The 25,799-nt window shown below is 33.9% G+C and overlaps 1 protein-coding gene and 1 non-coding gene across 7 annotated transcripts in view; one reads left to right on the forward strand and one right to left on the reverse strand.

Annotated features, from left to right (window-relative positions):
* CCSER1 (coiled-coil serine rich protein 1) overlaps nucleotides 1-25,799 on the forward strand; it is a 1,367,203-nt gene that overhangs the window by 391,783 nt on the left and 949,621 nt on the right. The gene's annotated exons all lie outside the window — the stretch shown is intronic.
* LOC140624046 (U4 spliceosomal RNA) lies at nucleotides 18,082-18,220 on the reverse strand. The gene has a single exon (XR_012023586.1). It is a non-coding gene; the product is annotated as a U4 spliceosomal RNA (small nuclear RNA).

Consider the following 25,799-nt stretch of genomic DNA (forward strand, 5'->3'; position numbering starts at 1 on the left):
CATTTGCAAATAAATTCATATGAGATAAGTTTTAGAGAAATTAGTTTCATGATATTTATGGCTTATTTGGGTGACATTTGTCTGTTCCTGTTGTTCAGCAATGCCAGTAGAGGTCTACAGTATGACACCATTTTATTAACAAAAGATAGATGTTATGTATTTAATAATTTAATTGTTGGTATGCTATTTGAAAGTGTTCCTAATAAGATAATTTATTCTGTATTTTAGGATAAAATGCCAATTTCTTCATGATTTATATCAAAGAAAACAGCACTCTCTTTGCCATTGCCAAAGAATAATAATGTTGCTTGACCATGTTTCTGCCTTTTCTCTTTCATTTTCTTATGGACATTTTTTCTAGTCTCATAGTCCAATTTCTTCTACCTGAGTTATCTTATGAACTAATTAAACTCAAACATATATCCTTTATGAGAAATAGAACAACAATGAAAACAGGCTTGTGTTTATACCTTCAGAAACTTTGAAACTTGGATTCTGAATAGAAAAACCATCCAGAAAATAAACTCATTGCAAGGAAAATATCCTAGTTCTCTCCCTATGGTACATATCTGATAAACATTATCTTAACTTAGAGAATGATTCCAAATTAAAGGTGACTTCTAGGTAAAATATGATTTGATTCTAAATTCCATGTGACTTTACAAATTGATATTAATTCAGAAGAAAAAGATTTGTGAAGGGTCCACTCTATGCCATTTGATTTATAAGCAGTGGCAAAGATGTACCTCACTAGCCTGTTATTTAAAAAAATATATATGTTAAGTTCTTCTTTGTTAAATGAATCCTCAAATAAACAAGGCCATTTCCTAGAAACCTTATAATTGAAGTTTTATCTAAAAAAATGACTTCAGGGATCCCTGGGTGGCGCAGCGGTTTGGCGCCTGCCTTTGGCCCAGGGCGCGATCCTGGAGATCCGGGATCGAATCCCACGTCAGGCTCCCGGTGCATGGAGCCTGCTTCTCCCTCTGCCTGTGTCTCTGCCTCTCTCTCTCTCACTGTGTGCCTATCATGAATAAATAAAAATTAAAAAAAAAAATTAAAAAAATGACTTCAAATGAACTAATGAACAAGCCTCAATTTAGCATGTAATGGGCATTCCCATATTTCTGCAAATAAGGAAAAGACAAGGACATTCACTCAAGGGTGTAATTTGCAGGCTAGAAAGCATCTCAGAATGGATGTGAAGAGAACTTTGAAGAGGCCTAGATCTGGATCTCTTACAGGACAAACTCTGGTAGTGATTCTCATGCAGCTAAAGGCAAAGCAAGGTGCACTGTGCTATTAGCAGCCATGTGCTCCATTCCATGCTCTAAAGTCTATCTCCATCAACTCTTTAAAGTACCTCTTATCTATGCACCACCCATTTTTCAGGGCCTACATGTCTGTCACTTGTGAACCTATACAACAATAGCACAAACACACAAGTCTCCCACCTGGTGAAAACACATAGAACTGCTATTTCCACTCATAATTTCAAAGTACGACAAAGAATGGAACTTGGCATCTGCTCGAAGGCCCTGGGACTGATAACTGCGAGTAGCTAGCAAGCAGAATGCCAAACACTGTAAATGGTTCTCACAAGTTCTTGGACTCTAGGTTCTTGGATTTTAGGGTAACAACTTAATGTGACTTGACTTCTCATAATAGTGGCTACTGGGAAGTTCCCATTAGTATTTTGTCATGGTAAACAGAATAGATTTAGAAAAGACATATAGTCATAGTAATATTTTTCAACAACCTTTAAAATAATTTAAAGATATATACTGGTATATTTTCCTTGAATAAGTGTTCCCTTTGTAGTGTTCAGGAGAATCCTTGGGAGAGGGGAGTAAGCCAGAATCTTTAATATGCAGTTTTCTGAGGCTACTGATTCAAATTTGAAGCCTTGGCAGTGTTCTTGGTTTTTTAATCAAAATGAATTTATCTGGTGTAAAACCCAAAATTTGTTTGCCAAATAAATACCCACACTGGATCCAAATCCAGCAGTCTTTGCAGCACACTTTATGAAACATAGCCCCTATCAATATCTATTGTATAGTGTGTATTATGTGTTTCATACAATGGGCATTGTTCACAGATCACACACTGGTGTTACCTTCACTGCATTTTTGCCTGTAATGCTTCATTCAATAAGTATTAATTGGACGATGATTTAGCAAGACATGGTATCTACTGACCAATTACCTGCATCTTAATATAACATTTCATTCTCTAAATGTTTACTAAATGTCTGTAATATCAGAAAATATAACTGGAAATTCTCCTTCCACTAACTTTGTCTGTTGGGAGAATTGTCACATACAGAAGGAATCATAATACAATACAGAAATAAGTGCCATAAAAGAAGTTGAAATAAAATAGTTTTCCAGGAAAGATATTGCTTTCAGCTTGAGGTAGACATAAAACTGGGATGTTTCAGGAAAGTATTCATCATACTGTTTGAATTTGAGTTAGGCCATGAAACACATGGAGATTTAATACACTGGGGCCATGAAAGAAAGTATTGGCAGATGATGGGAGCGTGTAGGGTATGCACATAGGATTCTGTACTGGATGTGTATATAGAGTAATTTTGGAAACCACATACCAATATGGCTGAAAGATAAGTAAGAGACTAGGTAGAGCAGCCTAGATAAAAGACCCTTTTGAATGATAATAATGAATATATTCATTGTAGTGGTAAAGAAATCCCACTAAGGGTTAGGGGTGGAGGCAATACTTCATGATGATGTTCCAGGTAAGCGTTCAAAGATTGAAAAGGAAATTGGTGTTTGGAGACCATTGAGACAAGGATAAAAGTACCTGAATTGAAATACAGAATAAAAGAAAAATAGCATGAAGAGGCTTTACACAGGTAGAATCAATAAATCTTGGCAACTACGGGAAATGGGGGAGGGGGAGGACTAACAGCTCTCCCCAGAATTTCAAAGCTACTGAGGAAGAATAGTAGTGACACTTAACAAAAGCAAAAGTTGCTACATCATTCTCAAAAGCATCCATTAGATTCCTTTGTGCATATTTATATTTTACTTTTTTTAAAGGCTTAATCATTCCATTTTTTAATTTGAAAAATGTACATTGGATGCCAGGGGAGGGGTAGCCAGTGAGGGGTTGAAGAGAGGAAGGGGTATTTATTTATCTGGAAGAAATACTTGTTTTCTTGTGTGCTTTTTTTTTTTTTTTTTTGAGGGGGGGGGAAGCTATAAAGCATACTCAAAATTACTTAATCTTTATCCTTAAACTATGTTATTTGATACTGATATACTTACTGAAGATGAGAATTTTCTAAGAGGAGAATAATGACTTAAGAGGTACTTGGTCCTTCTTAAAATTTTTCTTTTTTGTTCTACTAATCCCATTGTTTCATTTTTATTTCATGTTCTGTATTATTTTGTCGCAATCAAATATTTTGAAGTAACTTTTTAGCAAATAAGCTTTTCATTCATTTTATTTTTTTCCAAAATTACATCTTCCAATTCCTTAAAGCTACCACAAATTGTCTAGAAGACTATATTTTTCTGACAAAAAAGTTTTGTAAAACTAGTTTAAATTGAAAAGGATGAAGAATATCAAGTGACATTAAAGAGCAGTTATTGTTCAATGTATCTGTATCAAAATTGAAAAAGTAGCAAGGGAGAGAGAGAACTTACATCCAAACACTTGAAAAGAAGTATGTTTGTTTATATCTCATCATAAGGGTTTGGGGGACGGGGTGATGGTGGCTGTGGTAGTAGTTGAAAACCGCTTCATAGTGATTGTTAACATCTTCCAAGTTGGAAATATTATCTGAATATTGTTTAAAACACATATGATGATCTTGTTTGTCAGTAAATTTTTCAGATTTATTCCTTAATGTGCTTTGTGCCTGTACTTTAATTTAGGGAAATGGCTAGTTAGGTACCATCCTATAATATGCATTCAAGGAGTATATTCATTCACCCTTTGAGAATTTAGAAAAAGGGCAACTAAGAGTAAGCTGACATTTTAATGTTGTAGTAACTTTCCTTCCTTCCTTCCTTCCTTCCTTCCTTCCTTCCTTCCTTCCTTCCTTCCTTCCTTCCTTCCTTCCGATAGAGTTTTATTATAAGTACTTTTCCAAAGTACCACATAGCCGGTGGCTCAAAACAACAGAATTTAATTTTTGTACAGTTCTGCAGACTAGAGTCCAAAAGCAAGATGTCAACAGATTTGGTTCCTTCTGAGAGCCTGAGGTGGAATATGTTCCACACCTCTCTTAGCTTCTGCTGATGGCTAGCTATTCTTGGCATTCCTTAGGTTCTAGATGTATCACTGCAGTCTAGCCTCCATCTCCACATGGCATTTTCCTTGTGTCTCTGTGCCTTTTTCATGACTATCTTCTTATAAGGACAACAGTCATATTGGATTAGGAGCCCACTCTATCCAGTATGGCCTCATCTTGACTAAGTACAACTGCAACAACTGTTGTTTCTCACTAAGTTCCCATTCTGAGATTTCAGGACCTTGGACATCAATATTTCTGAGGGGTAGAAATACAAACCCACCCATAACAGTGTATCTCTGTCAGGCAGGGTTCTCTAGAGCAAAGGAACCAATAGGAAATATATCTATATCTATCTAACTATACTTAACTCTCTGCTTATTAAATTATATACTATACATAATTTTGTTTATTTCTTTATTCATCTATTTTAAGGATTTGGCTCACATAGTGCTGGGGGCTGGCAAAATTCATAGGGCGTTGCTGGCAGGCTAAAAACTCAAGCAGGGATCTCTGTGTTACAGTCTTGAAGCAGAATTCCTCCTTTCCTCGGAAACTTATGTTTTTGCCCTTAAGGATGTAGTACACATCTCTTATAGAGAGTGGTCAGACTATTACACTTTCCCATGTTCCATCTAGAATTGTTTGTTTAGGAAGTATATGCAGTATTTTAGTAATTTTACATTATTTGGTTACTAAGTAAGTGGAATTTTTATCATAATCAAAATATAATATGTAATATGTATTATTATTTACAAATATATTTAATAAATATTTAATAGCATAGAACTTTAACTACCTGCTATATTTTTTTTTTTTCTGCAATTCTGGCAATGTAATTTCTCACAAAGAGGTGTGATGATAGAATGCATGGTATTTATCAGTGTCTTGCCATTATTCTTAATGCAAAGTCCAAATCAATTTACATGGCTGGCAAGAGCCAGGAAGATTTAGTCCTTGCTTTCCACTTAAGCATCATTTTTCACTTCTATTAATATTTTGTACTCCAGCATTACTGACCTGTTTGTTCCCTGAAGATGAGTTTTTCCTTCCTTCCACTTTTCCTTTAGCCACAATACTTTCTTCTCTAGCCAGCCTCTCTCCCCTCCCCTTTTATTTGGTACCTAGGATTTTTTTTTTCTTTTTTTCTCTCTTTTTTTTATGTCTCAACAAGTCTCATATGCATCCTTTAGGTATCACTTCCTCTTGGAGAGCCTTCCTCACCTGTACACCCAAAGTATATTAGATATCCATCCTCATCTCTACACAAGGAATACAAGGAGTATAATTCCTTCATATACTTCCTTTCATTGTCTACTTTTTGATATATAAATTGATATATAATTCCCTATATCTATCATCTCTAGACTTTAAGCATTACACAGATAGAGACTATGTCTTTCTTATTCACTTGCCTCCTCAGCATTAAGCACAGTGCAGGTACATGTGAATTGCTGAGTGTTAAATGAATTAATTGATGTGGGGACACCTGGGTGGCTCAGCAGTCGAGCATCTGCCTTTAGCTCAGGACATGATCCTGAGGTCCGGGATCGAGTCCCACTTTGGGCTCCTTGTGGGGAGCCTGCTTCTCCCCCTGTCTATGTCTCTGCTCTCTCTCTTGCTCTCTCTCTCTCTCTCTGTGTCTCTCATGAATAAAAAAATAAAATCTTAAATTAATTGGTGTGTTACTTTATTATAGTAAACTACTATAGCAAATAGGAGACTTGTACCCCAACACAAACATTTCATAAAGATTAAAATATAAAAATGATAAGCATAAAATTAGGATACTAGTTCAAATATTAACTTTTAAACATTTTCAGCAAGATGTGTGCTTTATACTGTGCTATATGACTAGCCTTTGTATACTTTGCATGCTAGCTATGTAGAAATTATTTGACACCTGGTTTATTGATAATATTAAAATATACCATGAGCTTATACCTCACTTGTAACATTGAGATAATTGACATGAGCTCTTTGTATTTAATTTAAAGTGTAATAATCTCTGAAGCAGAGTGTCAACTCTCAATGATACCTGAGTGGTCCTTATATTAACTTTTTTTTTTCCAAATATAGCTTTGACCAAATATTGTAGTATTTGTGTGCTGACGTTCTTTTTCTGAGGGGCACCTGGGTGTCACAGTCAGTTAAGCACCCCACTCTTGGTTTCAGCTCAGGTTGTGATCTCAGTATCGTGAGATGAAACCCCACCTTAGGCTCTGCGCTCAGAGTAAAGTCTGCTTATGGCTCTCTCTGCCTCTCCAACCCCCATGCCCACGCACTCCTCTGTCTCTTTCTCTCAAACAAATTAATCTTTAAAAAAGAAGTTCTTTATACGAAATATTAATTGTGCTTCTAATCACAAAACTTTGTACCTTTCAAACATTCTTATAATACAAAAAGAAGCTAATAAGTACTAACTTTAAGAAGAAAAACGTACATGCAAAGATAACTGAAATACTTATGGTTTTCTGTTATGTGTATTTTCTGATTCTCCTTTTAATAGTTAAATATTAGTATTATGGCTATCTGGCATTAGAACTATTGACAAAGTACCATAAGGCGACAGAGACTGTGTCTTGCTAATCATCCAGTGCCCACAAGTGCTCAGTTACATTTACTAAGGAAGGAAGAGCAATTTAATTATAAATTTGGGAAGTAGTTACCTCATTCATTAGAACAGATTAAAAAATAATCCTGTATCACTGTGTGTTACTTCAATATCTTTATGCCTACTTGCATATCTGTTAATGGAGTATCTAATCAAGAAAAAGTTACTCTATAGTACAAAGGATTGGGTTCCCAGATAGAAACTTAACTACTACTTAATTCATTTAAATTCTCTGAAGGGCATTTTCTCATCTGTAAGATAACAAAACTACTGCCTCAAAGAGATGTCCACACACCAACTCATCAAATAAAATAACATAATCTAAAACATTTTATTTTATGTTTTTAAAAGATTTTATTAATGAGAGACACACACACACAGAGGCAGAGACATAGGCAGAGGGAGAAGCAGGCTCCCTACAAGGAACCTGATGTGGGATTCGATCCTCGATCCTGGGATCACACCCTGAGCTGGAAGCGGACACTGAACCATTGAGCCACTAAGGCATCCCAATTTAAAACATTTTAAAACCAAAGTGCTCAATGTACGCTATATATTATTACCAAATGTGTTTCTTCTCTTCTGCATACATAGTAGTTCAACATAGCATTTTACGTAAAAGCAGAAAATTGGAGAGAACAAATATCAATAATAAATAATTGTTCAAATAAATTATGATATATCCAAAATGTGTGATAATGTGTTTCCATTAAAACAAATAAGGAAGATTTATATTTACTACCATAGAAAGATGTCCATGATATATTATGAAATTAAAAGTAAACTTTTAAGCTTTGAAACAAAGATTAAAGATTAAGTCAAATTATACCACTTATCTCTTCTTGAGAGTTAGGGTGGAGTGTTCCAGGGGGAGTTTCAATTTTTTCCATGTATGCACTGTTTAAATTTTTAAAATAATAAAATTGGATTATTTTGTCAAAGTCTCACTTCACTCTTAAATAGTAAAAATATTTAAGGAATTTAAAAACACTATAATGATTTGGGGAATATCAGTAATATATGGGCACATCCAGAACCTGCATTTATTGCTGGTTTCTACATGGAAGCAGCTTACATATGGAATTATATAGCTATTACATTGCTATGTATCAGCCAGCTAAAAGCTCTCCTAAAAGTACAGGAGCCAAAATATTATGGAGAATTTCCAAATGGAAGTTCTTGAAAGCGTGCCAGTGTTTGGGGAGAACTTTTATTTCTGTAACTGAATGCAGATTTAACTTTTCTTATCCCAAAGCTAAAGAATTTTACTTATCATCCTATCTAGTTACTAATGGAGGTATTTGGGAAGTAGAATATGATGTTATTTATGCTACTGAACTCTTCAGCACCCAGGAGGGTAAAAAGGACAGCACCTTTGAGTTGGTGAAGATGAGAAGAGAGCCAATTCCTAATTAAATATTTCCTTGGATCTGGCAAGAACAGGAGTGTTCTAAAAACTGATAAACACTTGGGTTACATCAAGGACTTTTATATTCCCGTCTTTATTATGCCAGATGTGTGCTGCCAACTTAAGTAATTACTGTTTTCCCAGTAGGAAGTTTGCTGAAATGTATTTTTTGCTCAAAAATATGCTAACCAAAAAAATCCATTTTTCCCTTCTTGAGTTTTTCACTTTTACAAACGTGAAAAATGTATGAAGCGTTTTTTAAAGCTTCACATACTATAATTTATATGGGAAGGCATTTTGACATAATACAGATATAGAACCCAGAGACTTGCCATGAGAAGATTTATTCTGATGGTTTTCATCTTAGATAATGCAGTAGGTGAAACATCAAAAATATGTAGGCATATTATAGATTAATTTAAAATTATCCAGATACATGTTTTTACAGCCAATGACTTCTATTTATCTGTTAAACTATTTAGTTACTTTTATTTTTTTTTTATTTTTTTTTTAGTTACTTTTATTTGTATTTAATATTTCTAGAGTTTTAAAATATACAGGGATCCACTTTCCTCATTGTCTGCAAGTATTTAAAGCTCATTATTTTTACCAGCAATTTTGGTATTTGTGATTAACTTCCCATGAGAATGTGCTTGTTGTGCGATTGTAGTCTTCCTAGTTCCAAATAACAGTTCAGTTTTAATTTCATCTTTGTAAATGTCAGAATGATTTGAATACAAGAAAATAACAAGCATACTCAGAAAAAAAATAAATGTTTTTACAAATACTAAATACTAACTATTGCCTAAAGAAATTTGTAGTCATTAAATTCACTAGTGTCCCGTTTCACTTCAGATGATAATAATAATCTCTGCCTTAAGCAAGATATTGTTTTAAAAGTATACTGATATAGATCAATAAAAAGGAAATGATTTATGTTCAAGGCCATGAATATCACACATCTTAGATTTCACAATGGAAACCATAGCTTGGGATCCCTGGGTGGCGCAGCGGTTTGGCGCCTGCCTTTGGCCCAGGGCGCGATCCTGGAGACCCGGGATCGAATCCCACATCGGGCTCCTGGTGCATGGAGCCTGCTTCTCTCTCTGCCTGTGTCTCTGCCTCTCTCTCTCTCTGTCTGTGACTTAAATAAATAAATAATAAATAAAATATTAAAAAAAAAAAAAAAGAAAAGAAACCATAGCTTATCAGCATTTAATTTAAGGCAACAAATTATATTATAATAAAAATTAGACATCTAAACTTATTTTTTAGTATGCTACCAATCGACATTTATAATATGCACGGTAGCCAGTACTCATGTTCTTTTCAATATCACCTATGCAATTAAATGTAAACAGGAAAACTGTAACAAACAGCATCTAATATGCCAGCATGTTAAGCAATTCCTAGGGATGAAATTAAAAAAAAAAAAAACAAACAAACAAAAAAACAAAAACAAAACAATGGTACTTTGCTAAATTTAACAAAGTACTCATCTAAAGATCGAGGAAAATACACATACTGTGAAAACTTCCCCAAATAACCTAGTTTAACTAAATGGTAGAAAACTCTAGCCTTTTCCCCCTCCATACCTATCATGCCATGCATTTTTAGGGAATAGGTTCCAGCAGCTCAGGTTCCTTTCCTTTGGTTCTCACAAAATGTAATTAACTGGGTGGAGCAGGTTGGTATTTCTGTTGATCCCAAGTACCTTTCTCTTGGCTTCCTTCTTTTTTTGATCAGTTTCCTTCACAGGCTTCAGGAAACTATCTCTGCTCTTAGAGTGCTTAATTTGCTCAATATGTACATGAATTCTCTTGGCAAGAATCTTGCTCTTAACTCATTTGTTTACAACAATGCTAGTAGCATGCTGAGTAACGTAAACTCTGCTGGTTTTGCCATGATAACATTTGGGGGGGCATTTCTTGTTTTTTTTTGTTTGTTTGTTTGTTATTTTGGATTTCTTTTTGAATAGAGTCTATTCCCTGATGTCTACAGAATCATCTTTCTTGTATATTTGCATATATGTGACCAAAAGAATGACTCCATGTTTCCTAAAAGTCTAGAGAATATACAGCAGGTGCTTCTCTCCCTTTGTGGTAGTAATTCTGGCCAATTACTGGAAGATGGCAGTTCCAGCCAAAGGGCAGCTTTCACTTTTTAAGAAAAGTAGAAAGCATGATGAGAATTTATACTTTGACACAATTTTTTGGCCCATATATGATGAATAAAATATTTATTAAATATATACATAGAAGAACAAGATCAATGAAAATATAAATTATAGAAATCAGATGTTATAAACTGAAGGTATATACTTAGAAAAAAAAACGAGTTTATCAAGTGGAAAGTTATACACCTATGTATGTGTGTGTGTGTATGTGTATACATATATAAGTGTATATTCATTTAAGAATTTCAATGAACTAGTTATAGGTCAAAACAAAAGACCATATTATTCTGGGCAAGGAAAACAAACCTGTCATCATGAGAGGAATTTGTGTAATGCCTACTGTGTGTTGTTTTAGGCTATGTGCTGGAGGTATAAATATTAATAGAATATAATGAACTGTGGTAGAGAAAAATAACATAGCACTCTGGTATACAATTTAAATTAGAAAATCACACATGTAAAAGCTACATTTTTTAAAACACGAGGTTATATAAATAAAACTTATTTCCTTAATTGTGAAATTCTTATTTTATACCAAGGAATTCTGGAGTTTACTGGAGGCATTAGACTGTCAGTTATACTTAATATTTTCAGTCTGCTAATGAAATATATTCCATTTTACAAAACTATTATTTATTATGATATTATTACTGTGATTTGAATTACAGTAGCAAATTGAAATTTAAATTGAAACAGTTCTTTAAAAAATCTCAAGCTTTACCACTTTTACTTCAACTTCTGTATTATATGACTAATCAGATTTACCCCATATTTATCAGCCAATGTAAATAAAAACATATACTGACATTCAATAACAACTTGTTTTAGACATATGATGCATATCCACTAACTTAGAAGTATGGGCTATATATGCTTTGTATATTTTTTTTCTTCTCGTTATACTTATGGCATCTTGCTCCCACACAATAATATAGATTTATCAATTTCAGGATTTCAAGGAGATATATAAAAAGGCCTATGAGATTATTCTAGAGCCATTGTCTATGATTTTTATTTTATTTTATTATTTAAAAAAAAATTTTTTTTTATTTATTTGTGATAGTCACAGAGAGAGAGAGAGAAAGAGAGGCAGAGACACAGGCAGAGGGAGAAGCAGGCTCCATGCACCGGGAGCCCAACATGGGATTCGATCCCGGGTCTCCAGGATCGCGCCCTGGGCCAAAGGCAGGCGCCAAACCACTGTGCCACCCAGGGATCCCTGTCTATGATTTTTAAAAGAAAAATTACTAAGCTAAAAGTACTCAGTAAATAAATACTTATTTTAGATTTGGTATTCATCCATTGCTGATAATTGCCTATTATTATCTAACAACCACAATAATTGAGGAATATAGCAAATATTTTGTAGTTATCAGGAAGTTTTAGAGAATGGAGAGTTAGAAAATTTTGATATTTTAAATATATTGTATTAACAGATGATTATGTTCCTACTAATAATCATATTAATAAAACAAATTGGTCATATTTACCTTTATTTTTCCTAGTTGTCTAAGAATATTAGACTGATAGATGCATTTTGACATCACTAGTACTCATTAGCCTCCCAAAAGAATGTTTTTAAGCATTTAATTTTAAATAAATATTATAGTTGAATGTAGGGTCAGACACAACTACTCTGTAGCAAATAGCACTATCTATTTTATAGACATTTTCTGAAGACATTGAACCTCAATTTCAACAATATAATTAGATTTAATATAAATTATAAGGTGCTGCTTAGCTATCGTGATTGTTTTTATGTATTCATGGGAGCTAGGCATTACTCAGTTTTTGGTTTTTAAAGAGAATCTGGATATGTGATTTTTTATCTGAAGTATTCCTATCTTGATGCTGGCAATTGAATTATGTGTTTAACTGTGATGTGGGTGAAACAAAACCAAATTTAGCCCAAGGATAGCCAGTTTGCAAGGTCTGCTCTGAGAGATTTTATAGTCTACTTGAAACCTAGCTATTAGGTGGCAAAGCAGGATTTCAGCCCAGGTCTGCCGGGCCCCATTGCCTACCTTTCCTCTAATTCATACTGTCTTCTGGGCTCTGGGCTTGTGCAAATACCAGTGATTTCTACATTCCTATTTGTAGGCAGCTAAACATTTCTAGATACCATTATTTCTAAATAAAATCAAATTGAATGCTATACAAAGTTAGCTGTCAGCCTTTGATTCATCACTTCTTACCTTAACAATATTTTCATGGGTTCTCATCCCTAAGATGGTGAATAACACAGAAGATATGTATTAGGGAGTGATTTGGGGATCACCATCTATGGAATGAGGGGAAAGAAGACAGGAGTAGGCAGAGGGAGAAATTGAGTTACAATGCAGTGTCATTTAGCAAACGTTTAAGCTAACCCTTTGGGGGTGCTTTGAAGCTAGGATGGCCCAAGTTGGGGTGGGGGGTTTGGGCCTTTATATACTTACCTTGACCAATGAGTGAGTGGATCTAGCTGCTCTGGGGAACTCCCATCAGCTGGTTCTGTAAAGGGCTGATGGCTGAAAGTTTTCTGCTGGTAGCAGCACTTTTGCTGCTAGAGTTAAAGGCACACTCTATACTCTAGCATAAGGAGATTTTGGATACAGTATAATTGGTGATGTTTGACCTCCATTCTCAAACAGAGATTGGCTATGTTTTGCATATTCTGTGGGAAAGAGAGGGGGGGAAGTGCAAAAGTGCAAACGGTGCAAGATCACAACAGCACAAAGTGATAATCTACCCTTGATCAAGAAGCCAGAAAACCAAGGGTGTATTCCTGAACCCAAATATTCTCTAGATTCAAAGCTCTAAACAGCCTCGATCAGGTTGGGGACATGGATAATGAAAAATCAGAGATTTCTGGAATTATAGTAACTGTACTGGAATTGCCATCCAGACACAGGACTGAGAATTACCCAATGCTACGACTTGACCAAGTGGCTTTCAGTTGTCCAGTCTAGACAGGAATGAAACCTGATGGGTTAGGTGCACAATTTATTAACATTTAAATTCTCTGTTACAGGAATTGTTCTCCTTGTTATTGTTAACTCAGTGTCCATTATAAAGAAGATGTGCTGGATATGTATGAATGGGCCGCTAAAGATACTTTATAGGGATTTTAAACTCTAAATGTATGATTTATTAGAAATTATCTATTATATATTCACCTTATGTGAACTGCTTTTCTTATATAGTTTTAAATTATTTAATACCTTATCTTGAACAATAATATTTATACTACTCGAAATTTCCAGCTACTTTATCAAAATATTTATATTACTGAGGCACCTGGGTGGCTCAGTCTGTTAAGCATCTGACTCTTGATTTTGGCCCAGGTCATGATCCCCCGGTCCTGGGATCAAGCACCACATTTGACTCTGCATTTAGGGGGGGTCTGCTTGAGGATTTTCTCCCTCTAACCCCTCCCTCTGATCACTAGGGTGTGTAAACTCTCTCTCTCTCTCAAATAAATAAATAAATCTTTAAAAAATACATTGATATTCTTTTTATAGGGTGATTCTTTAATGGTATAGCTTATTTAATGACTGAAAATGTTGTGAATCTAATTTGTCTTTGGATGTTTAAAATTTTTTCTGGTTGTTTAAAAAGCCTTAAGAAAAGTAAAATTAGGCCTATCTTAAATCATTGGTAGGTAACTTAACATGTAATCAGGAATTGGTTGTTAATTTTATCATAACATCTTAATTGAGTTAGTGTTAATCTGTTCTGGGTGTTCTCAGTGATATTTTTATCAGACTGTTATAAAAATAGCAGAAAATCTATTTTAGAAATCCATGGCAATGGATTTTGACAAGATAATATACAACAAATATGTAATAACTCACCTTTTGTAGATCCATTCAGAAGGAAGACAGGACAATTCTCATTATCTTCTGATCCATTCTGTCCCCTACCTCACCTCTGCCAGGTAATTTCTATGTCACACAACTCTAAGTGGCCTTCTGAAATTATTATTTTAAAAGACATTCACCAAGACTAAGTCCAAGAATGAAACAGCTTATTTACAGATGCTTTTGTTGGTTTATGGCTACATGTTGCCCTAGAGAGTATCACAAATCTTCATGATGTCTTAAGTGTTAACTTTAATGTTTGTGTCTTTAATTTAGCTGAAAGATGTGTAAAGTATTATAAAGTCAAATAGCTCCCTCTTGGCTGAATATATAAAGTTGAGATTAAAGCATGTTATTCTAGTGGATATCAATCATAATTTATGCCCAGTAATTTAGTTTTGAATTATATTTCCAGATTATACAATATGAAAGAGCAATTGATTTTTCCCTCTAGGCTTTTTTGAGCCAAGTCCTGGTCTTACAAAAGTTCCCTTAGATATCTAGACTTCCTCTGAGTTATTTGGCTATTTTCAGTGGTGTAGCCATTAAAGTAAATTCATCAAGTAATCTTCTATGACCATAGGAGCGCAGTTATAAGTATACATGTCTGCCTTTATAAATAATATTTACCTATTTATCCAACTCATTACAGGATTTTATTTTTACTTTATTATTACAAGATTGGAACCTGGCATTAATGATAATGATCACCATGCATATGGGTCGGGGATTGCTGTGAATAATTCAAAAATCACAATACGTTTCACAAGTGGTATACTCTTCATTGGTTTTTCCTGAAGCTACTATTTGGCATTACTAATGACTGACATGTTCCATATTTGGCTGCCACTTATTAGATCGGTTTAATATCTACCTACTTTAACAAAAGTCATTCTGAAATTCTTTATATTAAACAGAATTAAAAATCAAAAGGGAAACAAATGGTAAAACATATTTTAATGTTATACATTCCATTAAAAATCATCTGCCTTCTCACTTTCAAAATAAAATGAAAGTTAAAATAAGACAAATACATTTTTTAAAGAAATAAACATAAAGGTAATATTTAAAGTTGGAAAGAAAATTGATAAATTTACTACAAAATGCAAGGCTAAGAAAAATTTTTATAATATTTAAACTATAGTCATATTTGATTTAATACTATAAAAACAAACGTTAAATTTCATGCCCTTTCTTAACTTTCTCTGAAATGTTAACAATTTGTAAAACATATTGATCTGCTTTGGTATATTGTAGTGTTAAAAGATATCCTATTAATACTTATTTTGATATTACTTATATTGGTTAAAATTATTAATTTACCCATAATAAGCAAGCAACAAATAAAGCAGCTGCTTTTATTTCTTTAGGCACCAAAATACAGTTTATACCCCATCAATTCATAGTTCATAAAGACACCAAATTTTGTTCCATGTTTGCTTATCTTCATGCATCTCTTGGAAATTACCCCCATTATAAAGCTTCTTAATAAGCATCTTCTTTTTGCTGACACATGTAAGACTTTGGACTAAATGAAGTATAATTTTTTTTTTGTTTTAACAAGGCAAAAATGAAATATTACCTGAGCAGAGTTTGATAGAACCTGGTATTTTCACTCCTGTATCAGTACTGATATATTCTAAAGCAAAATGGCTAGTTATTTTGATAAATCAATATTTCTTGTTCATCTAAAATGAATGCTTCAGCTATTTAGCTTGTTGATGATGATTTCTTAATAGACTTAGTGTTAGATACTTAATATGAAACATTATCTCTATGAATTTCAATAATACTATAGTAAATCTACAAAATTACAAGCCAGGAAATAGATTAAATGTACTTTTAAACAGTAAACTATAAATATTGTTTAATATAATGTCATATAAACCAGAGAAATACATTAAAGTTTTCCTAAATTTGTAAGGAGTTATAAGCATTATGAGGATAGGAATAATATCTATTTCTTACTATGTACTAGAATTTAGCAGAATTCCTGTTGCATAAAAGATTCTCAATAAATATACGAATTATAAACACCTAAATATATTAAAAATGATATGATGGTAAAGCATCTTTGAACAAAATAGAATACAATATTGGGGCGCCTGAATGACTCAGTTGCTTAAGCTCCCAACTCCTGATTTTTGCCTCGGTTATTATCTCAGGGTCTTGAAATCCAGCCATGCATAAGGCTCCAAGCTCATTTTAGGACTCTCTCTCTCCCTCTGCCTCCTCCCCAGAGCACCCACCCCTCCCCACCCCAGCTTGTGCTTGCTTTCTCTCATTCTCTTAAAAAAACAAAAAACAATACCATCTTTAGTGTTTTTGAGGATATAATTTAAACAAATTATTTTGCCCAAACTGTAACTATAAAGTAAAATATGATATAGTAATTTCCCTCTCCTAATATCATAAACTTGCAACATTTACGAATGTTTTGCTCCTTTCTCAAGCAGGAATATGGAGAGAGAAGCTGAAAGTATCCTATGTAACCTTTTGAGATATTTTTATATCGAAAATTTAAAATCCTTGATTGCACCATTTTCTCCCAAACTGTTACCTATCTTCCTTAACTTTTTCTCTATCTATTGCTTCATGGTTCATCAATTTCTCCTTATTTCTTTTACTTTTTACCTGCTCTCTTATTAAATTCTGTGATTCAATTTAGCCACCAGTTGTCAGCAATAGCCCAGACATTCTGTTAACTTATGCAGTTACATCATTGCAATAAATACCTGATCTGAACTTTAAATGTACCCTCAATGCTACATAAGACTTTTAAATCTAATTACTTTTCTCTCTTTCACCTTAAAGAATAATACAAGTATTTTCTCTTTTTGAATTCACTACTATATTCCTTCTCATTCTTAACCCGTATATGTTTAGAGATGTTTTCATCTACTGTGTCATTAATGAATAGCTTAGCATGATATGTAATTTTTATTTTTCTGGAGAGATTTGTCCAGTCTCTTTCCTGGAAGTAGGCAGGCTGATTTGGCTCCCTTCTTAATGTTAATTCTGTTCTGCATGACGTTAGATTTATAACTTCTTCCACTATGCTATCAGTTCCCACTCCTGTATCAGCTTTTCCTTTTTCCTTTTTTTCTTGTTTTGTTTCTTTCTTTTTATCCTTTTAGGCTAGCATCTTTTTAATTATTTTTTGCAATCACTTCAGCAGCATTTTATCTATTCTCCATATTTAATAAAAAAGCCTAATTTTTTAAAATTATGCTTTATTATAGTAACTCTTTTCTATGTCACTTAAATATCATTAGATGGATTTGAGCAAAGTTTGGAGAAAATAATATCCTCTAGTCATTGATAATCTTATCTATGCCTTTTACTGTAAGAGAATCTTTTTTTTTTTAAGGCTTTATTTATTTATTCATGAGAGACACACAGAGAGAGGCAAAGACATAGGCAGACGGAGAAGCAGGCTCCCTGTAGAACCCTGATGCAGGACTCGATCCCAGGACCTCAGGATCATAACCTGAGCCAAAGGCAGATGCTCAACCACTGAGCTACCCAGGTGCTCCTAAGAGAACTCTTTATATATAATCTCATTTAGTTGTCCCAATAAAACTTTAATTGATCATATTTTCATTGAGAAGACAACAAAACTGAAACTCTGAAAGATGTTACTTATCCGTTTTCACAAAATGAAAACAAAAAGACAAGTGTCCTATCTGCCAGGACTACTTGATTAAAAGTTGAAGAGTTTTGTTTTTCTAAAATATTCTACTTGTTTTAGGAAAATTTGATGGAGATTTCTTGATGCTATTATGAGAAATCATAACTAACAAATAATTTCTTTCATTTTACTATGTACATCTGAAATTTTATGACTTACACTTTCAATTAGCAATAATCGTGCCTCGGATAAACCTCATTGGCTACAATACTGCCACTGCGCAAAGCTACACTTTAATGTTATGTAATGAGCTATCAGTTTCTCTAATAATATTACTGCTGTCAATAACAATGTTACTATTTATTAACATTGAAGCTGTGTATTATCAAAACTCTTAATATTTACACAACAAGGAAGTTCAGTAATATGTAGATGGAGAATTGACTTTGAGTTTGGCAAAATATAGGTTAGACTTGTTAGTTTTATAAATAACATAATATCTGAGACTAGATACTCTCTTTTACAACTTGTGAAAAAAATATTTTGAAGACTTAAGAGGTAATATAGGTAGATTGTTGTGTTAGTTTTTTTTTTATTGCTTCCATAATAAATTAGCACAAAGTTAGTGGTTTAAACCAATACCAGTTAGGTTGACTAGGATTAAGATGTCGTCAGCAAGTTTGTTCACTTTTCTGGAAGTTTTAGGAAAAAATCTATTCCTTGCCTTTTCTGGCCTCTAGAGGCCACTTACATTTTTTGGCTTATGGCCTTCTCCCTCTATCTTCAAAGCCATCAAAGGCAGATTGAGTCCTTGTCACGTTACATGACCTTGGCCCTTTCTTTGCCCTTCTCCACATTTGAGAACTCATGGGATTACATTGGATCCACCTGGATAATCCAGGATTAATCTCCCATCTCAAGGTCAGGTGATTACAACTTTAATTGCATCGACAATCTTAACTTGATTTTGTCATGTTGCATAATATATTCACAAGTCCCAAGTATTGGGATATGGACATCTTTGGGGAGGGGGGGAGCATTGTTTGCTCACCACAAGTATCAGAAAATTCCTGACATAGACTATCAATAAATGGAACCTATTACTTTTTATTGAACAAAAATTTATTAAATCCTAATTTCATATCTGCTATCTAGATTTCCATTAATTGTCTAATTCACAGAAACCCTGGAGGTAGGCAAGACAGGTATTACTCTAGCTTTACAACATTGGTTGTAAATTGATTTAAAACATTGGTACTAGTGATATGGGAATGCAAACCATCATCTCTTGTATTTACTTTAAGTGCTTATGAAAGTTATAAATATTATGTTGTCTATAGGTATTTGTTTAATAAATGGAAAGTTAATTGACTAAGGTCATCTTGACTACTAAAAATGATCTATATTCTTAAAATCTAAGACTAAAGAAAAATTCGGTAATTATTATTTTCAGTGTTAAGTAACAGAAAATTAAATTTTATACATGTGGGCAGCCCCGGTGGTGCAGTGGTTTAGCGCCACCTGCAGCCCAGGGGGTGATCCTGGAGACCCGGGATCGAGTCCCACATCAGGCTTGTTGCATGGAGCCTGCTTCTCCCTCTGCCTGTGTCTCTGCTCTCTCTCTCTCTCTCTCTGTGTCTCTATGAATAAATAAATAAAATCTTTAAAAAAAATTTATACATGTAAAGTTTTTCAGACTGACATTTTTAATACTGAAATTGAGGTACTTCGTATTTTCAAAGGCTTAGTTTGCCTGTGTTTAATGCAGGCCCAACAGGTCTGCTGTTATTCTCTCAATGAACATAGTCATTTTCAGCAATGCAGGGGTAACAACTCTACTGTTTTCTGATCTAACAATTTTACTTTTTCCTACGGGAGCAATTCTACAAATTGACAGAGTGGCAAGGACAAAAATCTACTTACCAATGGCATACAATCACTTCTTTGTTTCAGAGTTGGGTTTCTTGATCTCATTCATAGCCCCAAATTGCATGACAGGCTTTTCCATTTAGACAATTAACATATTAATATACTTCATGTGGTATCCATCTGCTCATATATAATTTTTCAGAAAGATTATCCATACCTCCTTGCATTCATGTCCCATAGCTATTTTTAAAAGCAACACATAATTACTAAATGTTATAAGATATTAATATATAGCACCTGGGGAAGTTATTCGCTTTCAGAAATGAAAAATTACAGGCAGATCTTTTTGTAAATCTCTAAAACTTAGATATTAAGGGATAGTATTAGAGTAATTCATTTCCCAACTCACTTCCTCCCATGCTTGAACTTTTTGTGCAATTTGGAAAATCAAGAGTTTTTGTGGGTACTGGAGGGTAACTTCATTCATAAGAATGGAGGATTTAAAAAGAAAAAGATGAGTTAAATCTTATGTTTCTGTAAATTGAATTATCATACAAGTCTTTCGTCTTCTTCCTCTTTTGTCAGTTCACAGCAAAAATGCACATTTAGTAATAAAAAATAAAAACAAAGAAAAAAGTCACAGCCATTTTTAAAAGATAATTTTATATAGAAATAAAATCAGGTTTCTTTGTGCTTCACATTTCTTGTTTATTAGAATGCAGAGGATATGGAAGTATATGTTTTTCATAATAGTAAATATAAATACACAAGCATAATTGTGCCACTGAATATTGTAAATGATACCACCTGTGTAGTTAATGGACTCTATCTGGAGCTGAACTAGTTCATATCAATTTCAATTTTTCCTGCTTACCATGTGACCAGAGGGACATTATTTAACCTTTCTGTACATTGATTTCCTGAAGTATAAAATTTGAAGTGTTGTCAACCAGAGAAATTCACCTAAGCCTCATGTCCAGAGTTTTTATTGCAGGTCAGTTACTTAGCTATGCAAGCCTGTGTGACTGACTTCATACACTCAGACTCCACCACCACCTCCCTGACCCCCCACCCCCACTTCACCCACTTCAAGAGCACAAAACAAGTATTTGCTATGAATCATGTTAGTTTAAATATCTGACCAACCTGGTATTATGCAGCCCCAGGTTTCAGGCAGACAAAAATACTCTTATCAGACAGAATATTTTAAAGGCTCAGAATTCACTTCCCAGGATCTGGCCAGGTGCCAGTCTTAAAGATATGCCTTCTTATGGGGAATGTGCACGGTTTGAACAACACAGACCTGCTGCGTTAACACTTTCCTTCACAACCCCCCTGAGGAAACTTCTCAACTCTTTACGCTGAATTTTTTTTCAAAAATAGTCAAGAACAAAGGCACAGATATTTTTCTTCTTTCTTTCTTTCTTTCTTTCTTTCTTTTTTTTTTTTGTCTTTTTTTTCAATTTTCACTTATTTATGATAGAGAGAGAGAGAGAGGCAGAGACATAGGCAGAGGGATAAGCAGGCTCCATGCACCGGGATGCCCGATGTGGGATTCGATCCCGGGTCTCCAGGATCGCGCCCTGGGCCAAAGGCAGGCGCCAAACCGCTGCGCCACCCAGGGATCCCTCTTTCTTTCTTTCTTTCTTTCTTTCTTTCTTTCTTTCTTTCTTTCTTTCTTTCTTTCTTTCTTTCTTGAGTGATGAGATCGACACAGATATTTTCTAAAAAAAGTTTAAATTGCTGTTACTGCATATAATATATTTTAGCCTCTATTGGTGAAAACTGTTCAAGTATGTTTCTTTCTCTTAAAACATGCATTTGATTTTAAAAAATAAGATTTAGAACAGGATACTTTACTGAAGCTAATATTACACTGAATGTTAACTAACTGGAATTTAAATAAAAATTTGAAAATAAATAAATACATACATACATACATACATGCATACATACTTGAAAAAAAAACTAAAAAATGAATAAATAAAATGAGGGGCCCACGTGGTTCAGTCAGTTAAGTGTTCAACTCTTGATTTTGGCTTAGGTTATGACCTCAGGGTCATGAGATTAAGCCCCACCTCGACTCCAAACTGGGCATGGGGCCTGCCTACTGAAGATTCTCTCCTTCTCCTTCTATCCTTCCCTACCCACTCACACTTTCTCTCTTTCTCTCTCAAAACAACAAAATAAAACCCCCAAAAAACAAAAACAAAACCCAAGATACTTTGCTTAACAAAATCCTTGAATTCCAGAATTCAAAAGTCAGTTCTGATTAATTATTTACTTCATTCACAAAGAGTTAACTAGAAAGTCCTTTTCATTTATGCCTTTTTACCAAAAAGATCTCTAAAATATTTTGGAATTATTTTTACTTGCAAAAATCTGCTTTAATACCATATACAATAAATTACATTATATTTTCTCTCCATAAAGATTAATTCAAACAGCTGAAAAATACGAAACAAAAATAGGTTAATGAAAACATAGTAGTATATATAATTTAATCGAAAAATCTATATTATAGATTTGTAGCACCTCAAAATTACTATCTATTAATTCTATCATTAGAATATATAGATGAATTGGTACTAACCTACAAAGAAAATGTTTAAAGGAAACTCTTGAAACACTATAGTATGAGCACATGTGGAAGATAAATTCTAATCTTTCATTCAAGGAAAAATTGAATTTTAAAAGTCCAGTTCGTGCTTCATTTTTGTTGGGGACATTCGTTGGAAAATTGAAAGATGGGTATCATTGTGAGACAGTAAGGGAAGACCTGGTTCAGATGTGTTTGGTCTGGTTCCAGTTGATTCAAGTTCATTAAGGAAAGATATTGTTAAGAACAACAACAAATATGCAGTAGGTATGTGTGAAGTACATATATTATGTGGTTCTATATAATTAGTACCTAAAGAATTGTCAAGAGGCAACAGGGTGGCTCAGTTGGATACGCAGCTGCCTTTGGCTAGATCGTGATCAGAATCCTGAAATGGAGCCCCTGTCAGAGTGGGCTATCCTGCTCAGTGGGAGTCTGCTTCTCCCTCTGCCCCTCCCCCTGCTCATGTTCTCACATTCTCTTTCTCTCTCTCTCAAGTAAATAAATAAAATCTTAAAAACTGTCAAATTATTTTGGGGAAAGTTCCTTTAGGGAAAAAAACTTAGGTTTTGATAACAGAAAATATGTGTCCCGTGTCTGCCTCCTGCTCTCAGTGTGATATTGATCAAAGTATTTATTTACTCTTCTTGACCAAAGTTTTTTACACCTTAGTTTTCTCATCTGTTATTTGAGTTGAGTTTTGGTAAGGAAGCTTAAGGGTTTTTTTTGTTGTTGTTGTTGTTTGTTTGTTTAATTAGGCTCCACATCCATCAAAGCAGGACCCAAACTCAGGTCCTTGAGATCAAGACCTGAGCTGACATCAAGAGTCAGACACCTGACCAACTGAGCCAACCAGGCACCCCTAGGAGGCTTAGTTTAGGTAGAGAAAGTCATGCCTTGGTTTGGATCTAAACTATCAGTCCTGAAAAAAAAATAATAATAAAATGAACAAACAAACAGTCAGTCCTGGAACTTACAAATGCCTTGGCATGTTTGCCTTGCAATTGGTCAGGGCACGCCTGCATAAAGTACATTTGCATGGGGACTAATTGATCTTCTATGTGAGAACTCCTTGTTCATTTAAAAGGCAAAAAAGCTTCATCTTACTGTGAAGGCTTGGTGTTTGGGGGAATTAGTGATTCTTTGGGAAATTTTGGTAGAAGTGGCAGTGATTTTTCACGTGTATAGTCATGCTTTGGCAGCATCTGAAGGGTGGATATTACCATATAGAGGATGGTTGACCAATTTCCTGAGCCGAGCAGTTTTTTGCAGTTTTATGTTTTGTTTTGTTTTTCTGTATATAGGAATCCCAAAGATTACCTTAAAAATGCAGGAGAAGAGGAAATTGTTGAATCTAGGTTTCTATATTAGTTGATGGCATAGTAGTTGGTAAAGTATGAGAATACAATTGCTAGTCCTCATGATTAGTATAAAATTGAAATTACAATATGACTCTAAAAGCAATTTATAAACCATCAAATGCTAAATAATGTTAAAATTACCATTATTTACCAGTTGATTAATATGACCATACAATCGAACACAGGTTCTACAGAAGAGCCTTTCCATCAGATGTCAGGGAAACTCTCAATGACAGGATTTTTCCTCATTCTGTTCCCTTTGCTATGAACCACCTGATCTGATAACTGTAACTCAACTTTGGCAATAGGTCCTAGGAGACATACATATTTAAAGCTATTCTTTCAAGTATTATTATGTTGATGATAATGTTCACACTTTAAGACATCAAGAGCGAAGTGGAAAATTGATCCAATTATTTGGTTAATTCATGCTTGAGACAAAGTACAACTTTCTGCATAGTCTATGGAAAATTGACTAATATTACAAATTCACTGCTTTTAACTCTTAAATTTCCTAGATTCATATGCTGATAAGTAATCTTCTAAACAATCCTCATCAATTCATTAATTGCCTTTTTTATTTCTTAAATAGATTGTTTTGTCTATAGTGAATTTGTTTTTCACTGTGATTAGTAGATCTTATTTTTCTTTCTTGTACCTCACATTAATCCTAACTACTACACCTCCTGTACTTGGTGTTTTTTATTCAGTTTATTATATTCTTTCACATATTTATGTTTCACAAATATATTATTTGGACAAAATACTTTTTTATAGATATATAAAGGAAAATATACTTTCTATCAAATGTGGTAAAATGTTAACCCATGTTTTACTGATAGGTTGAACCTTTAAATATTTTTTTTATTGTTGAGAAATATCCTGAGTATTGATTTTCAACTAAGCTTGTCTCTATCTCAAAGGTCACAATTATCTACTGAGAACACTTTGTGTGTGTGTATTTGCGCGTGCGTGCACCCACATGCACATGCATATGCTTTTCTAGCACATCTGTTTCTAGTTTCAGCTAAATACAAGAGGTTAAAAGCAAACCACGGACGAAAGTATTCAAGGTGAACATTTGAAAATTAATATCATAGCAGAGTCTTATAAGTGTTAAATAAAAACATCTTAGGAATAAAATGTAACTCATGTTCTCTTAGAAATATGTAACCATTTACTTTTAATTAGAACATATTCTTTTCATCATCAGTGCCCAATAATATAAACATACAATTTGAGGAAAAAATGTATCAATATTATATTTATTCCAATTAAGCCAATTGTTTTAAAGATTTTATTTATTTATTCATGAGAGACAGAGAGAAGGCAGAGACATAGGCAGAGGGAGAAGCAGGCTCCCTGTAGGGAGCCTGATGTGGGACTCAATCCCGATCCCAGAACTTGAAGATCAGGCCGTGAGCCGATGGCAGAAGCTCAACCGTTGAGCCACCCAGGTGTCCCCAATTAAGCCAAATGTCACTGGTATGCAGAATTCTAAGATGGTCTCCAAGATTCCTACCTCCTGTCTATATACATTATAATCCCTAGGACAGTGTATAAAGATTAGGCTAATTCATAAGGAAAAGGTATTTTGTAATTAATATTCTAAGTCATTGACTTTTTTTTAAGTTTTTATTTAAATTCCAGTTAGTTAACATACAGTACAATATTAATTTCAGGTGTGCAATATAGTGATTCAGCATTTCCATACAGCATCCAGTGCTCATCACAATAAGTATACTCCTAATCCCCATCACCCATTTTACCCATCCTCCACACACCTCCCTTCTGGTAATCATCAATTTGTTCTCTATAATTAAGAGACTATTTCTTGATTGTCTCTCATTTTTTCCCTTTGCTTGTTTCTTTTGTTTCTTAAATTTCACATATGAGTAAAATCATAAGATATTTGTCTTTCCTGACTGACTTATTTTCTTAGCATAAGAAAATAGCACTACCCCTGTCCTTGCAAATGGCAAGATTTATTCTTTTTTATGGCTAATATTCCAGTATATGTGTGTGTGTGTGTGTGTGT

Source organism: Canis lupus, chromosome 33, assembly GCF_048164855.1.
Source record: "Canis lupus baileyi chromosome 33, mCanLup2.hap1, whole genome shotgun sequence".
In the NCBI taxonomy this organism is placed as follows: Eukaryota; Metazoa; Chordata; class Mammalia; order Carnivora; family Canidae; genus Canis; species Canis lupus.